Source organism: Marmota flaviventris, chromosome 10, assembly GCF_047511675.1.
Source record: "Marmota flaviventris isolate mMarFla1 chromosome 10, mMarFla1.hap1, whole genome shotgun sequence".
Lineage (NCBI taxonomy): Eukaryota > Metazoa > Chordata > Mammalia > Rodentia > Sciuridae > Marmota > Marmota flaviventris.
The window spans coordinates 64,273,685-64,290,444 of record NC_092507.1 but is presented as its reverse complement, the minus strand read 5'-3'; the positions used below and the strand labels follow the sequence as shown (position 1 = coordinate 64,290,444).

Sequence of the window (16,760 nt, the reverse complement as noted above, 5' to 3'; positions counted from 1 at the left end):
GCCAAGGCTGTCAGGATCAGCTCTCAGCTTCATGGGGGCAGCCTTAGATCTTAGCTGGGGACTTGCAAGATGAAGAGGTCTCTTAGAAGTACTGTAAAATGGAACTCCAAGAACCCTTAGAAGCCAAGCCAGGTCCAGGTGCAAAATACACATTCTTTATCTTATTCCCTGTTTGGGGAACATAGTAGAACATTTTATTTCTCTGCATGACACTGTGCCCAGCTGGATGGCTGTGGCTGTTGGCAGAACTTCCCTCAAGGCTGGCCAGGAGCTTCAGGAGAGGCAAGGGCAGGCTAAGTTGACAGTAAGAGGCAGATGACTTCCCAGCTCCTAAAAGAGTTCTCTTTGTCTATTGTTGACTCTAGTTGTACTCCACAGCAGTCTTCTAAAACTTCTCTCTGCAAACAATCCTGATTTTTAATTTATTGAGAGGACTGAGATCATCTCGTGTGGTCTGTTTTTCCCCTTTCATCATTATCAAATCCCCATCAGGAATCAGAGGAAGAGCAGTACACCTCCCTCCTAAGGGTCTCCCCAACATGGGAGAACAGATTTCCAATGGAGGCCCTTCCCTGGTCTGGCACTTCCTGGAGAAGTGCCCCTGGTTCTGTCTCCAGGTTCCATCCACCAGTGTCCATGGACATAGGCTCAGCTGAACCACCCCTTCCCATAGCTCAGTCATGGCTTCTGCTCTCCATGGCTCCTCTGATTAGAGGAAATACTGAAGCCTCCATTTCCAGAGCTCCTTGCTCTGGATGTCTCCTTAGGGAATGGTGGGTCCGAAGCCAGATCATCCACAAGAGACGAGTTGGGTCTTAGGCCATGTGGGAGGGTGCTATTGAGAGAGAAGGACTAAAGTACAAAAAAGTCAAATCAGTGGTGGGTAGCTCAGTCTGGAATGGTTCTTTAGCTGAACGGTGGGCAGCTGCAGAGGCTGATTATTTTGCTGACTCAGCTGCAGCCCCAAAGCAAACATCCTTAATCCGACCAATGCCCAGATCATGAATCGACATCAAGTCCCTGAGATGCTACTCCATGATCTGTGGGTGCTATGAAAGCCACTTTTAAAACTAAGTTGTTACAAAAAGCACATAAAAGATGCATATATATTCTAAAGAATGTAGCTAAAATAAACCCCTGTTTAGTAAATGCCAACAGAATTTAAAATATTAAAATGATGCTGATAATACATTGCTTCTTACTCAAAAGTTAACAAAGAAAAAGATTTGTTGCCCAGAAAGTAGGTTGATACAATAGATCTTGTCAAATAAATAAAATTTTAGAACATGTCTTAGAATCAACATAGATTTTATCCAATCTCTTACACCAGCTACATTATGCAATTCAATTCAACAAAGATTTATTGAACAAGTACTTCATGCCAGGCATAGTACTGGGGCACTAGAGATACACGGAAGGAAGATTAAATTACACTAGCTTTTCTAGACTCGTTAATTCACCAATGGAGACCAAAGTAATTAAAAAAAGACTTGGTAAATAAAAGGTTAAAAGGAGTAAACTGAGAAAAAAAAATATGCTGGTTATACAACAATTACATCTTGCATTTCCTAATTTTCTCTACTGCACCTACCCGAATTCTGAGCCCAGCAGCAGTTAGACAACAAACACTTGACAAACTGGATTAACTAGAAAATTAAATTAATTAAAAAGCCCTCTTCCCTTCCCCTTTTCTCTTCTTCTCTCCTCCCAGGATTCCAGCAATTTGAAGCTTTGCAAAACTACAAAGTAGTGGGGTAAGGATTTAAACCTTTGCCAAGAAAGCTTCTCACTAAAGAAGCCAGATTTCAGCCTCATGTGACATTTGGTACCTTTCCTAATTACAGGCTCTGTTCTCTCTAAAGCCCAAGTGTCTCCCTGCTACAGAGTTCTAAGTGGCACCCTGAAAGTCTGACAAACCCACTGTGCTGCCAAGGCACCAGACGTGTGACTAGGGGCTAATTTAGGTCCTAAATGATCACATTCATTCTGTTTTCTTTTGTTCTTTTCTATTTCCTTTTATTATTATTTTTCTTAGTTGAGATGTCGCATTCTTTTAATTTAATTTTTTGTAACGCTGGGGATTGAACCCAGGACCTTGTACATAGTAGGCAAGTGCTCTATAAGTGAACTGCCCCACCCCAGCTCTATCCATTTTTTTTTTTTTTGGTGGTGCTAGGGATTGAACCTTGTGCATGCAAGGCAAGCACTCAACCAACTGAGCTATGTCCCCAGCCCTCTATTTATATTTATATTTTTTATTTTGCAGGGGAATCAAACCCAGGGCCTTAGGCATGCTAAGGCAAGCACTCTACCACTGAGCCACATCACCAGCCCCCATCCTTTTATTTTTAAAAGATTCTCCTGCCTAGGGCGCATGAGGCTCTGGGTTTCATTCCTGGAAATACAAAATTAATTAATTAATTAATTAATTAATAAGTTTGTCTTCTTTTAAGCTACGAAGGCCAAATATAAATGGTTTATAATTATATGGAAGATGCCATGGAGGGCAAATGTAATCAGAGACCAGCTTAGAAAATGGAAAACTAAGGGAAGAATATTTTGCAATTGGAATACAGGACAATATAATGAAAAACATTACTAACAAAGTAGAAAAAGGGTTTGGATTTTAAATTAAATTTCTTTTAAGTTAATACACACATCCAGTATTGCTACTATGAGCATCTGTCTTTCTCTTTGCAAATCTTTAGGACGGCATTTAACATGTATGAAAACATTTTAATAGTGAGTAATCAGGGGCAGAGGTTGTGGCTCAGCAGTAGAGCACACGCCTAGCACGTGTGAGGCCCTGGATTCGATCCTCAGCAGCACATAAAAATAAATAAATAAAATAAAGATATTTAAAAAAATAGTGAATAATCACCTGGGATAGTAAAATAGTTGCTAGAGGACTCTTGCTAATGTTTCCCCATTACACAGTGTACAGGAAGTAAGTGTGACATTGGGAAAATAATTAAATTCAATTCAGTCAAACATGGCAAAGACTTTGCTCTCAAGCAGTTTAAGGTCAGTTAGGATGATAATCAAATCCTTGGTAACAGCTCAGTGTGGAAAGGGCTGCATGGAGGTGTGTGCAGGGTCTCCTGGTGACAGGGAAGGGTACTGCTGTGGTGTGAGTGAGGTCATGGGGTGGTCAGGGAGTTCCCAGGGATGCTGAAGCAGGTGTCAGGTTCTGAGCAAATGAGACCTGCAAATTGTAGCATGGAAAGGAGGGGCTCTGCAGGGGTAGGGGCTGCAGTGAGAAGGAATAAAGGTGTGAAAGGCTTAAAGTCTTTGAGGGAATTGAGGGGGGGGCCCTTCTTAAACTCTTGATATTCTCTTTCTGAGATTATTTGAATATTTTGGATTTTTACTTTGGTAGTTAACCACTTTCTACCTGAAATCTCTGGGCATGTGCCGCAGTCTGGCTGGGCACAAATCACGAGCCACTCAAGCAGGAACAAACTTTATTTCCAAACTCCCCCCACCGAACACCACCCACGTGGCCCTTCTCTGGAACTCCCTCCACGGGAACTTCATCAACCAATGTGAACTCCCCAGGAAATCCCCTCGAGAACTCCAAAGTAGCAGGTGCCTAGGCAGACAGCAGGGGTCTATATACAATTGAATCAATCCAGCATCATCTTAATGGCTCACCTCTCAACCATTACTTCTGGCAAAATGCCAGGGGCCATTCCGATCGGCTGTGGCTCTCAACATGCATGTAGTAAGTGGGTGTTGTGCTGTACACACAGAAATATGACAGTTGAGTTCATGTGCATAACAGTGGTTAACATTTATTAAGCCCTACTGTATGCCAGGTAACAAGCAATGCACTTTGTAAACATCGCAGTTAAATTTCAGAACAACTGGAGGTATTACTTTCCTAAGGAAATAGTTGGCTAAGAAAGGTAGTTCCTTAAAGTCATAAATCTAGCAAAGAAAAGGATCTGGATAAGAACCCCAGTCTGTCTTGCTATAATGTTTGCATTTTTAAGAATTAAACTATTTTAAGTCTGGGGAAAAAATTCTGTGACTTAGTTATCCTGTTTCTCTCTCTTTCTTATTTTTAGCTTGATGGTAATTTTCCAACTCAGAGTCATTTAAATACCCATCCTCATTTTTGCCTTGACACATTATCCCCAGGTCTAATACTTTGTGGTAATGTTGTTTGTACCAGGTTACCCCCCCCAAACAAACTGATCTTGATTCAAAATAATTGACTTATTAGCAAGATGGCCATGAGAGGCTTGATGATAAAAAGTAATTATACAGTGGAGGCTTGTTTAACAACTAGATAGACATTAGGCCTTGGGTAATTGAGACATTTTGCCCCAATTTTTAGGAAAAATATAAATGCAGCAGGAAGAAGAGGAAAAATTGTGAGAATAGAAATCAGATTTGTAGTAATGGGATTTACGTTTAGATCCATGGGTAGAGGAAGAAAATTAATGTGCAAATGGATTTTAAAAAATCCTTATAAATGTTTCTGATGCTTAGACTTCATGTGAATTTAACTGACTCAGCTGCAGGGATAATTACTCTTCTTATTGCTTTGCTGAAATGGTTAGACCTTTGACAAGAAGCAACATGTAGAAAATGAGATTACATCCACAAGTAACACCTCCATTTTACCTGTTGAATTGAACTAAAGTGGAATATACAGAAATTAATTTTATCAGTCATATATGATTCAGTCAAACACACTCAGCAAATTCAGTTATGCATGTGGCTAGTGATGGTCTTGCTGAGTGGGAATGGTTTTGATGGATCTTTCAGGCAGTAGTTGAATTTCCCCAGTAGAGAGAAAGAAGAGGAGTGAGTGGGAGGTACAGATGAATAATAAGCCTCCATTGCATTCCAAGGAAACTTGTCCATGTCTGTCTTGGCTCTGCCTTCTTCACTATTTTTTTTTTTTTTTGCTCATTGAGGTTTTTAAATATGCCTCTATCCTTTTTGTTTTCAGATATGCTTGAACCCTTGAAAGAAATATTTCTTAGCCTCCCAGAGACATCAGCATTTAGAGATTCTGGTCTACGAAGCTGTGACTTCACTCAAAGCAACGTGAGCTCAGCATCCTAAGAACTGCTGAGCCTCCTGTGACCTCAGGACCAGCCAGCTGCTGTTTGTATTTTCACTGCTGGAAGCACAGACATGATCAACCTCTTCCTAAAAGAGACCGAGATTGATGAGTTTACGTAAGTATCCACGGTGTGTAGTATTTGCAAAGAAACAGACTCCTTCACATTATTAGAGAAGATCCTGCTTGGTGCATGTGGTTGATGATGGAGACAGAAGCCAACTAGAATCTGTTAGGGGCCTCAAGAACAAAAAGCTAAGCCTGAGAAAAACAAAATTAATGCAGATTTCAAATGCAAACTTTAGTCTTTGTGGAGTGAGGTGAACCTGATCACATGAAAACAAGCAATATGCCAGCTTTTACAGAATGACAAAGCAGCTTTGCAGGACATCTAGACAACTTATCATAGCTTCAGGACCCCTTTCCTTCCAGAAAAAGTTCCATCCTTATCCTAAGAGAATCCATCCTTCCTCCAGCAGGGTAGGGAATCTGCACCATGCTCTAATCTCTTTGATCCTCTTTTCTCCCTCCTTCACTGGGAGCCTTCACTGTGGGAGAAGCTGGGGGGAGAGAGGACCCTCATAATTGCTTCCCCCCCCCTCCAATTATGGTATAAGAGAATATTATTGAGAAACAGGTTTAAAATTTTTGTGTCCTGGGTAGTCTTAGGTCCTGTGTCTCTTAAAAGCTATGAGAGTCACAGTTTCTCAGTACATTTCCCAGCAAATTCTTGAGTATATAAAAGCTCACAGTAAGTTCCTAAGGGTAGCTCAACAAATATTTGAGTGCCTGACATTTGTTGAGGGTACTATGCAAAGATGCTTTCCTTCAGTGTCACATAATACGGCAAATAGTATCTTCACTCTTATGAACCCTTCTCCCTGACCAGTCAGGAGCTTCCATTAAAGATGAGTGAGGAGTGAGTGACACTATTAAGTTTGTGGGAACTTCTATGGATTCATTCATTTAAAAAAGCACTTACTGGTCTGGGGTTGTAGCTCAGTGGTAAAGCGCTTGCCTAGCATGTGTGAGGCACTGGGTTCGATCCTCAGCACCACATAAAATTAAACAAATAAAATAAAGGCATTTTGTCCATCTACAACTACAATTTTTTTTAAAGAAAGCACTTATTGAATACCCACTACATGCCATGCACTGGGGGTTCGTTGTTCAGGAAAACAGGATTCTTATGCTTACAGAGTTAAAAGAGCCTATAAAGATCCTTGTTTGAGTCTGGGGCTGCCACACAAGATTTAGTAAAGATGTTCTTTATTTGATAACAATCTATGAGTCAGAAAGTAAACAACCAGAGCACACCATTTTTAAAAACCTGGCTGGGGAAATCAGTTTCTTAATAATATTCACAATACTGTATTGCTTTACTCTGAACACAGGCAAGACAGAAAGGAAGTGGTAAGATGTAGGGTAGGACACTAGAGGCAGACTATCGAGGTTCAAATCCCAGCCCTACCACAACTGGCTGCATGAATCAGAGGAGTGACTGACTGATCCACAAACCTCTTTCCTCATTGATAGAGGTGATAATAACAGCAGAGCTTGTGTCACGTGCATGTGGACCACTGAAAGGGTTAAGTAGGAGAATCCATTATTAGTGGAGAAGTTGGCATACAGCAAACCTACCTCGAAAAGTGTTGCCTATTACTATAATGGGGAAGGGAAAGTAGTTGTCAATGTAGAATACCATTCTCTGGAAGTATTTAACATAGGATAAATTTTTATAAGCCCCAGATGATTTATTTGCTGACAACTTCTTAGGTCTCATCAGTGCTTCTTTTTGCAGCCCCATCCTTGCACTGGCTTCGTATTTACCATTATAACAACAATAGAGGAAAGTAAAGCTGCAAGAGCCACAGACCATTACACCACCATGCCTGGCTTTCCCTTTGCAATAGTCTGTTTTGAACCAAGCAGTCACTTACCTAAAAGGGGTGCTCTGCAAGGGAATAAATAAGTCATTATCTTAATGCTTTTGCCTCAAAAAGAAGTGTAAGGTATTACAAAAATCATGGGCTAAGAACCAGGCTGAATTTCCGTGTTCACTTTGAAAGTTGGTAGTAACTGTAGTATCCTGAATGCTTTTCTGAGTTTCAAAAAACATAAGAAATATCACCACTATTTCCTGGTTGGAAGGGCAAAATGAGAGATCAGAGGCAAAGTGAGGAATTGGAAGTGAGAAACTACAGCAAATGACATTAACAACTAGATGACTAGAACAGGTTTCCATGGATTATGGAAAAAAAAAAAAAACACCCCAAACCACAGTTGTTCCTTTGGCCACTAAAAGGCCATTTCCTTTTGGCATAAAACCATGACGTACTTAGCTGTCTTGTCAGAAAAGTCAGAGCCATTATTATGAGTGTGCAGATTTGGATTCACAATTAGCACAACTGAATGACAGTGAGAGAGTGAACACAATCCCCCGAACACACACGGGACAGAAATCAATACAGGTTTTCTCTCTTTTTGATATTCAGGTACAAAATTTTTTTAAAGATTTGGGAGTATGATAAACAATAGTAGGGAGACCAAGAGAGTAGAGGAAGGGGATTGAGAGGGAAGGAGGAGCAGAGGCAGGGGTACAAAGTCTACCAAATGACACTATATCCATGTACAAATATAGCACGATGAATCCTATGTGTGTGTGTGTATAAACATAATGCACTAGTTAAAATGGTGATGATGATGATGAAAGGGAGATCTGTAGAGTAGAGCAAGGGGATCAGAGGGAGGGAAAGGGAAGGTACTACAGAAGGAAACTGATCAAATTATGTGTATGTACAAATATGGCATTATGAATCATATTATGTATTATAATGCACCAGTAAAAATAAATAAATTTGAAAAAAATTTGTAAGCAGCCAAATGCTTATTTCATTTTAAGGTAATGTTAGTATTCATTTAAAATGTTATTTTTTCTTAAACACATCAAATAAATTATAAAGGAAATTTGGTTTAAACTTTACATCAGTTATCTCATATATGGCACAGAACAAATCAGTAATTACCCCAAAGAAGAACTAAGCAATTCATTAGAAGGGCCCCAAATGCATTAGAGACTTTTCACATTCGATTCATGAGATTTTGAGTTTGGAAACTTGTGCCTTGGAGGAATCCTGAAAAATTAACATCTATTTTAGTCTCATCCTTCCAATAACATTCACACCATATTTTTAACTACAGCCAGGCCGAAACACAAACAACCAATTTAGAATGTATAATTATATTTGTGCATTGTCAGTGGTTAATCTTTCATATAGCAGAGACAAAAATATGAAGAATCTTCTGGATATTTCAGCCACTCTGTATGATCCAAGGAATCTAGAATGCCTACTTTTTATCCAAGGACCATGTTGGAACCAATATACCTATCCTTTTAAAAGGAGGGGAATACAACATTTAATTCTAACAGGAAAATAAAGCCACCCCCTGAAACCAGAAATGACTGAAGACATTAGTTTTCAAAGTCTGTTTATCCTGTTTATTTCATCTCCTCATTTTTGAGCATTTGGTATACTGAAGAGGTTAAATGTGAGAGTTCAGACATCAGACCAGCTATGTGGCTCTGGAAAACCTAGCCATCTCTGTTTCTGCAGCTATACAATAGTGATGATAAAAAGTTCATGTCTGATGAAAAGAATACATGCATCATGCCTGTTTTATAAATGCTAGCTATTATTGTTGAGTTCTTCAAGGTCTTCTCTGTAGCATCTATCCATGTGTTCATTCATTCATTAGATATTAATTGCATAACTACTATGGACAGGAACTGTGCAACATCAACAGCCCAAAGACATTTCTGCATGAAGAATATACTGAGATAGATAAATACACACACACCAGGTTAGTGCACCTATCCCCCAGTAGTTACATGTTGACTACTAACAGCTCACTCTTGCATCCTTCCTAGAGGACTGTCTGCTCTTACTTATGGGTGCTGCCTGGGAGCAGCAACCCCTGGGCCTTTTCTGTAAGTCACCTCTCAGAGTTGCTTGTGCCATCAGGTTGAAGCTAGGCTTCTGAACCCATTTCTTTGTGCCTGGCCCCTTTCTCTGTCCTCTCCTATTTCTCTCACTCAATGACAGGTATCTCCTGAGAGCACTTGTTGAACAGAGCTCATCAAAAGCTCTGCTGCTAAGGAATCCAACTCAGTTTAAAGCATGCCAATGTGTTATTTTGATAAAAATTTTGATAACAATGCAGCTTTTAAGTAAACAGATAAACAATGGCTAAATATTTCCAGAGCTCTCTTTAAAATACACAGACACAAATAATCTATTGTTTTTCCAAAGCGACTGAACATGTACTTTTTAAAGTATTCTTATTAAGGCTTCACTTGGTCTTTATTATCTTAATTTCTTTATTTTTATTCTTAGCTTTTTCACCTTTAAATCTAAGGAAGCATGCTATTAAAATAGATATAAATTAAAAAGAACAAAAATCTGAAGAGCTTTTTCAAGCCCTTTTTGCCATTGTTTTTATATCCTTTTTTTTTTTTTTCCAAATTGGAAGTAAAAACCTTTATTCTTTTTTGGACCTACTGTTGATTTTTATCCTCTCTCTGGGTCAATGTTTATTCCCATCTATTGATTTCTTTCTTTTACTCCTTACAAGTGGTCTGGACTTGTCATTTTGTATAGGAGTAGGCTGTTTTTTTTTTTATCATAAACGAAGCTAAAATGGATTTTTTCACTCTTACCTAAGTGTCCAGGGAAACAGTTTTATATTATAGTTGACTGTGTACTGATAGTGAGTAATGAGGTCATCCCACACATATGGACTAGTCTGGAAAAACAATTTTCACATAGTGAAACATGTGCTCTGGTCAAAACTTCCACTTCTTTGTTTTATAAACTATGACAAATAGTGCAATTATGGGGAATTTTTTATGAATGCGTGGCATAGGTATTTCACACTATTAGAGATCATGCTAAAGTAACTTTTTAATGATAAAGTATAACTGATTTTAACTAGGTAGGAAAGTTGGACAAGAACAGAATGAATTTCTTAATATTTTGCAAATGTCTTATCAAATTATCTTTGGTAACGGGCGACCTTCACCAAAACATGGAATGCTAGTGTTAAACAGACCCTGAACATAGAGCTGAGCCCTCTTTTTACTTCTGAATTTGGATACATTCCTGCTGATATCTACCTGACATGAAATTATATTCTTTTAAAAAGAATTTTAGAGAAACCATGATATCATACTAATGATATTTAATTAAAGCACTTATAATTTGCAATTATTTTACCTCCTAAATTTATGCAAATTCCTTATTAATCATACTATCAATTTCTAAAAAAAAGGTTAAAACTGTAGTCTGTCTTTCTTTTTTTTCACTTTTGTCTTCTCTCTACTCAATCTAGACTCTTGCCACTTTTCTGCACTCATGTAATTTAGTACTTCTGCTGTTTTAGGCAATATCTTTGCCCCAGAGAATGCTACTGTCTTTCCTATCAACGGGGCCTGGACACTGTTCTGGTAGCTATAGATTTATCCACTTCCTTTCCCAGCATTAGAGATAGGAATTTGCAAACATCTTTCTGACATGTTTTACAATTGAATGCCCCAGTTTCTCATTATCTCCACCTTTTTCTTCTTTCTGGCAGATGTGTTGACTTTAACCAATAGCATATCATGTCAGAGGAATTCTATAGTCACCCTCTGGAAATACCAGAAAAGCATCATTGGGATAAGCTTGAGACATTACAGGGCCCTTGTGTTAGTTTTTTTTTTTGGCATTGTGACCAAATTACCTGGCATAAACAACTTAAAGGAGAATGATTTATTTGGGCTCACAGTTCTAGAGGTTTCAGTCTATAGTCGGCTGGCTCTATTGCTATGAGCCAGTGGTGAGACAGAGAGCATCATGGTAGAGAGGGAGTGGTTGGGCAAAACTGCTCCCCTGAGAAGTAGGAAAGCAGAGAGAGGCGAAGGGACCAGGAACAAGATATAGTCCCAAGCACATGTCCTCAAGGATCCTTCAACGTCTTACAGTTTCCACCACCTCTCAATAATTCCAACAAATTATTAATCCACAGATGAAGTCAGTGTTGGGAAAAGGTATAATGGCAGCCACACCCCAAAAACCCCAACATGGTGCCTGAGGAGCTTCTCTTCCTGCCTCTTCCTTTCCCAACGGTGCCAATTCTCCCGCGGGCGCCAATATTCAAATCCCGCTGGCGGGAAACCTTAGCCCCAATAAGAACTAACTTCTCGGGCTCCGGAATTGACATCTGGAAGAACTTACCAATAAACAGGTGACCCATCATTTACCTAAGCCTTGCCACCTCTCCTTAGACCTATATAAGCCCACAGCCTTTTGTAATAAAGTGGAACCTTTCCGGTGATTTGTGTCCTGTGGTGTCTTTCATTCGTAGTGCAGTGTCTTTCAGTCAGAGCTGTCATGATCCTATAACTTCCCCGAGTCCCCACCTCTGAACACTGCTGAGTTGGTTACCAACTCTTCAACGTAAGAGCTTTCAGGGCACATTCCAGATCCAAACCATAACAACTCTCAAATACAGTCCTTTGCAATCCAGGTTTGCATTCAGTCAAAGAAGTCAGTTACTACACTCCACATCACAGGCTCTACAGATCCTTAATTATGCTCTGTGGTTATTACTAAGCCTCCTGTTTCTCAGACAGGTTGGTCCTAATTCCATGAATTAGTTCTTTTTTGACCCAGTCCCCTCATTCTTCTCTTCTTTCCTCTGCATTCTCCGATTATTCTGAATTTGCTTCCTTTATTTGTGGTTGGTGACTCAGCCTGTCCGTTGCAACAGCAACCTTTCCAGTGAACCCACCAAAAAGGCATAAATACTTCACATTCTCCTTTTGGTCAAGTGAAGTTCAAGGCTGTAATCAGCCTTTTAAATTTTTTTTTAAAAATAGATTTTGTTCTTGCTACACTTTATTTTCAGTAGTGTATACTAGTTCTTTTAAGTGTCAGGCTTTATATAGCTGACACGATTTCAAAAGTATTTCTCCCTCATTTCATTCTAATTATTATAGTTTTCCATTGGTTAGTGCAAAAAAAGAAAGGCAAGATCCAGGATCTTTTATGTGGCTTTGAGTTACTCAGATGTTAAAGATTTGGTGGCAAAGGCTCTACCTAAATGCTGACAGAGAGTCAGCAAGTTTGGGGTGATGGTAATTCAGAATACACAGATTGATGTGCTCCCTAAATGCAGCATTTAACATTGAACATATATAGAACAAAGACCCTGTGACTGCTGTTTCACTTTTCCTTCCTCTTAAGGACAAACATCTGATAATCTAGCAGCTTGACTTGAACTATAAAATATGTATGTCACTATGGAAACCAGCAAGGCTGGTCTGGATAAGCAGTTAATGACCAACACTTGTGATATTCTATTTGCAGATTTATGGAAGAAAAAAAAATTCATGACTCTGCTAAAGCCCCACTTTCATATGTGTATGACAATGGGACTTTTAATAATGTGACTGGTAATGTGTCATTATGTCCTCGTGGATCAGGAAACAGAAATGCTTCTTCTTGCTTAAAATCAGAGGACATTAAGAAGTAGCTATGAAATATATGTTTGAAAATAGTATTCAGGTGGTGGTTTCAGTAGACAATGTTAACCTAGAAATAATGGTTATCTTGCTTTAAGCAACCTTTTACTAATGGAAAAGCCAGTCTAGAAAATAAATGAGGGGATCACCGTTTGCTTTTTAAAAGACTCAGCTGTTTTCTGAAAGGGTTACTCTTCAGACACCAAGTCCTTTTGTGCTCAGAAGTTCTGAGGTTCATTTTGATTCTGTTCTACTAATAACTAAGAATATGTTTAGGATGCATTTGATTAAATTTTTTCACCTATAAAGGGAGACATTCTGGGTCTAATCAATGGTTTCCAACTTGGGAGTCTCCCTGGGGTTTAGGAGAGCAATGATAAGAATCCTTAAGTTACTTTTCTAAGTGTTTTACATTTTAGAATGCCTAGTGCATATGGTATTTTTATCCACAAACATACTCTAAATACTAATTAAATCCTTAAGTTTCTTTGCTTGACTTTGTCACTTTAGTAAAATAACAGTCTTGTCTGGTTCATTAAAATGACATTCTAGAAATTTCCAGTGACAATAATATTTAATGTTCTTTAGAGATAAAAATGTAGATCTCTGAGTTGTTTTTTTTCCCCCCATCCTTGATGTTCTAATATCCACTGCCACTGGTCTAGTTAAAGTCACTCTTATCTCCTAGCTGGAATATTGCAATAACCATTACATAACCAGAGGTCCTCCCTAACCTCTGATTTGGTCTTCTGGTCATAGCATACCACGTATCACTGATCTTGCCTACATCTTGCTAAAAATGTTTGACGATTATTACTTCCTATCAGATAAGATCTACTTCATAGCCTGTCCAGACTCTTTCATACTTATTTCCCTCTTTTGCCAACACAAATCTTGTGCTGCCGCCAATCTGTTTGCTACCCATCTCATAACCACACATGAGCTGCCTCCCTCAACTGCTGTGTCATTCCTGTTACTTCCACCAGAGTCCTTACACCACTTGACTTAAACACAAGCTTCTTCTTAGTGCTCAACTCTCTCCTCCAAGGACTGAAGCTACACCATCTCCTCTCAAGTTCAGAGACATTGCCAGATGGTTACTCTTATTTCGTGTTTGGAATACGCTGCCCTATAACATCATCCAAGAAAAAAAATATAGACTCTTGAAAGCCACTGACTTCTTGTAACACTCTATATTTCTTCATAGAGCCTAAAATAGTTTGTCTGGTTTACTAAAGGCTCAAAGATAATGTTGATTGATTTACAAAAATTAGTATACAGATTGCCAGGGACATAGCTATTATATTAAGCAAGTTTATGACTATTTCAAAAAGTCTTCTTAAAAATAATTAAATGAAAGTAATATATCTATTAAAGGAAAAAGAATAAGGCATGAAAAGGCTTAATGAAATATAGCAGTCTACTGTCTCTTACAGAGAAATTCAATTTTTACTTCAGCTGTTTCTTCTGGAAGTAATTGCCATTATAAATAATATACTTTGAATTGATATTTCTTGATTTCTCAATTTTAGGATTTGTTTTTTACACCACTTTCCACCTCTCATTGTTTTAATCTCCCAATAATATTGTATTAGTATTTTCCATTAAATGATTGATCTTATTTTATGACATCCTGTTCCTATTTTATGGTGACACCACTTCCTCATATTTCTCTGAAAAATGTAACTAGAGTGTTAATGTTTTCTCCTCCTGCATCTCTCTCTTCTAGGTTTATTTTTCCCCCCGTGGTTTATAGTACACCCTCTTTCATGTGGGTAGCTTTCCTTAAAAGGCTTTTTGGTTGACTATGCACATTCATGAGTGAGGCCATTTGGTCAAAAGACCTCCCAAACATCAGGATGCATTTCACTGGGGCCCCCTGGTTTCTCCATCAGAGAGGTGTATTCTCATTTTCAGTCAAGAGACAGGCTCTTGAGCACTGGTGCTATGCTGGGGTAGGGCAGGAGGCTGTGGTCTGAGAGCCTGTGAGAAGGATCTCAATCTACTTTTAGCCTCTCTCATTTGGGTGCTGTCTTTGGTGTTATGAATTGAATTGTGTCCCCCCACAAGTTCATGTGTTGAAGTCCTCATCCTCAACATCTCAGAACATGACTGTTTTGGGAAATAAAGGTTTTCAAGAGACAATTAAGGTAAAATGAGCTCATGTGGGTGGGCCTTAATCCAATGTCCAGTGTCCTTATAGGAAGAGTAGATGAGGACGCAGAAGCTCACAGAGAGAAGACACCATGTGGGACACATGAGAAGACATCCATCTGCAAACCAAGGAAAGAGGCTACAGAAGAAACCAACCTGAAAGGCCAAGCATGGTGGTGCATGCTTGTAATCCCAGCTACTCAGGAGGCTGAGGCAGGAGGAGCTTGGGTTCAAACCCAGCCTCTGCAACTTTGAGGCCCTAAGCAACTCAGAGAGACCCTGTCGCTAATAAAATATATAAAAGGGCTGGGGATGTTGCTCAGTGGTTAGGCACCCCTGAGTCAATCCCTGGAACCCCTCCCCGCCCTGCAAAAAAAAAAAGCCAACAACAATAACAACAACAACAAAAAAGCAACTCAGCCAACGCCTTGATTGTACACTTGAAGCCTCCACAGGTGTGAGGAAATAAGCTTATGTTGTTTAAGCCACCCAGTTTGTGGTAGTAGGTTAGGGTGGCCTCAGCAAATGATCACACTCTGTGTTTTTGCATCTTGAATCTTTCTTGGTTAAGTTTCTGTGAACAAAAGCCCTCTGAACTCTTCCTAGGTGAAGGGCCTGAGACACTATTCTGTGCATGGGTGTGCACATACTTTACAATGTGTGCATTTCTGTTTTTGTCCCCTCTAACTTTTCTAATCGACAATATTGTATTTTGGCCACAATAATGTATAATGGCAGAGAAAAGCCAACTCTTCTATATGCTAATTTTCAATTTGATGTTGGTCTTCATCTTTATTTCCTCATGTAGCTGGGGCATCCAGATCCTGATCCTTTTCAAGTTTTTGATTTTTTTTAATCCTTGTTTATCACCTCCTTTTATACATTTAAAACTGACTTTCTTTTCCCTGTTAAGTCAGTCTCTTGTGTCCCATCTGTTTTCTGTCTCCCCAAAACATATCTTTTGTTCATGAATGGTTTCTTTTGCTATTGTTGTCTGTTGGTTTCTACATTTTCTTTAATTTTTTTTTTAGTTGTAGATGGACACAATATCTTTATTTTATTTATTTATTTTTATGTGGTGCTGAGGATCGAACCCTCACACATGCCAGGCAAGCGCTCTACCACTGAGCTACAATTCCAGCCCCAGTTTGTACAATTTTTATCCCTTTGTCATCTGTCAGTGAGCTCTTAGGAAGGAGAGGAAATAAACACAAAGGGAGTCTAACAATCATGCTTAATCTGAGTTAAATGTTTACTTAATGTTAAAAACTAGGAATAAAATGAAAGTCATTTCCAATAAACATTTAAAGGCAAGATTAACTATAGTAATGAGCATCCCACTTCTGATTAAATTTTATTTGAAATTAAATCTTAACATTTCATCATTTGATTTTATATCCATATAAAGTATATTCGAGGATTTTAAATTGAATCAGTAAAAGGAGGGCATAATTCTGAACCAAATTTGATCTCCTTTATAAATAATATAATTAGTATAGCAGAAATTATTGAACAATAAATGCCTAGAGAAGTTTTATTATAATATGAATTGGCTGTTTATTATAGCTTTTTGTTATTGTGTATTATAGCACTAGGAATAAGTATAATAGTCACAAATATTTGTTGATTAACATATGCTATTAAGTGGGTAGGATGCTCAGAACAGAGCAGCTTCCTCCTATATCAGTGATAATCCGTCTTCCTAACATTAAACTGAGATTTTACAATGTGTACATTTCTATTTTTGTCCCCTCCACCTTTTCTAATCCACAATAATGTATTTTGGCCAGATTTTACTATTAGGCGTCAAATTCCCACTACATTTTAAATGGCCTCTAGACTTTGTTTTCTCCTCTACATTATGTGGCATTAAGTAGGTCACGATGAGATTCCAAGTTCTATTTCTCAACTAGTTGCCTTTTATGGGAATTTGTGAAGTGTACACATTTTTTTGGCATAAATATTTGC

The 16,760-nt window shown here is 38.6% G+C and overlaps 2 protein-coding genes across 3 annotated transcripts in view; one reads left to right on the top strand and one right to left on the bottom strand.

Annotated features, from left to right (window-relative positions):
- Positions 1-7,804, top strand: part of Zzz3 (zinc finger ZZ-type containing 3) — a 256,464-nt gene extending 248,660 nt beyond the window's left edge. Inside the window, exon 15 of one of the 2 annotated variants that reach the window (XR_011708860.1) lies at positions 4,964-7,804. The gene's annotated coding sequence lies outside the window, so the exon portion shown is untranslated. The remainder of the gene's footprint in view (positions 1-4,963) is intronic. The other variant, XR_011708858.1, reaches the window with a different exon arrangement.
- Positions 1-16,760, bottom strand: part of Ak5 (adenylate kinase 5) — a 273,107-nt gene that overhangs the window by 136,964 nt on the left and 119,383 nt on the right. The window lies entirely within an intron of this gene.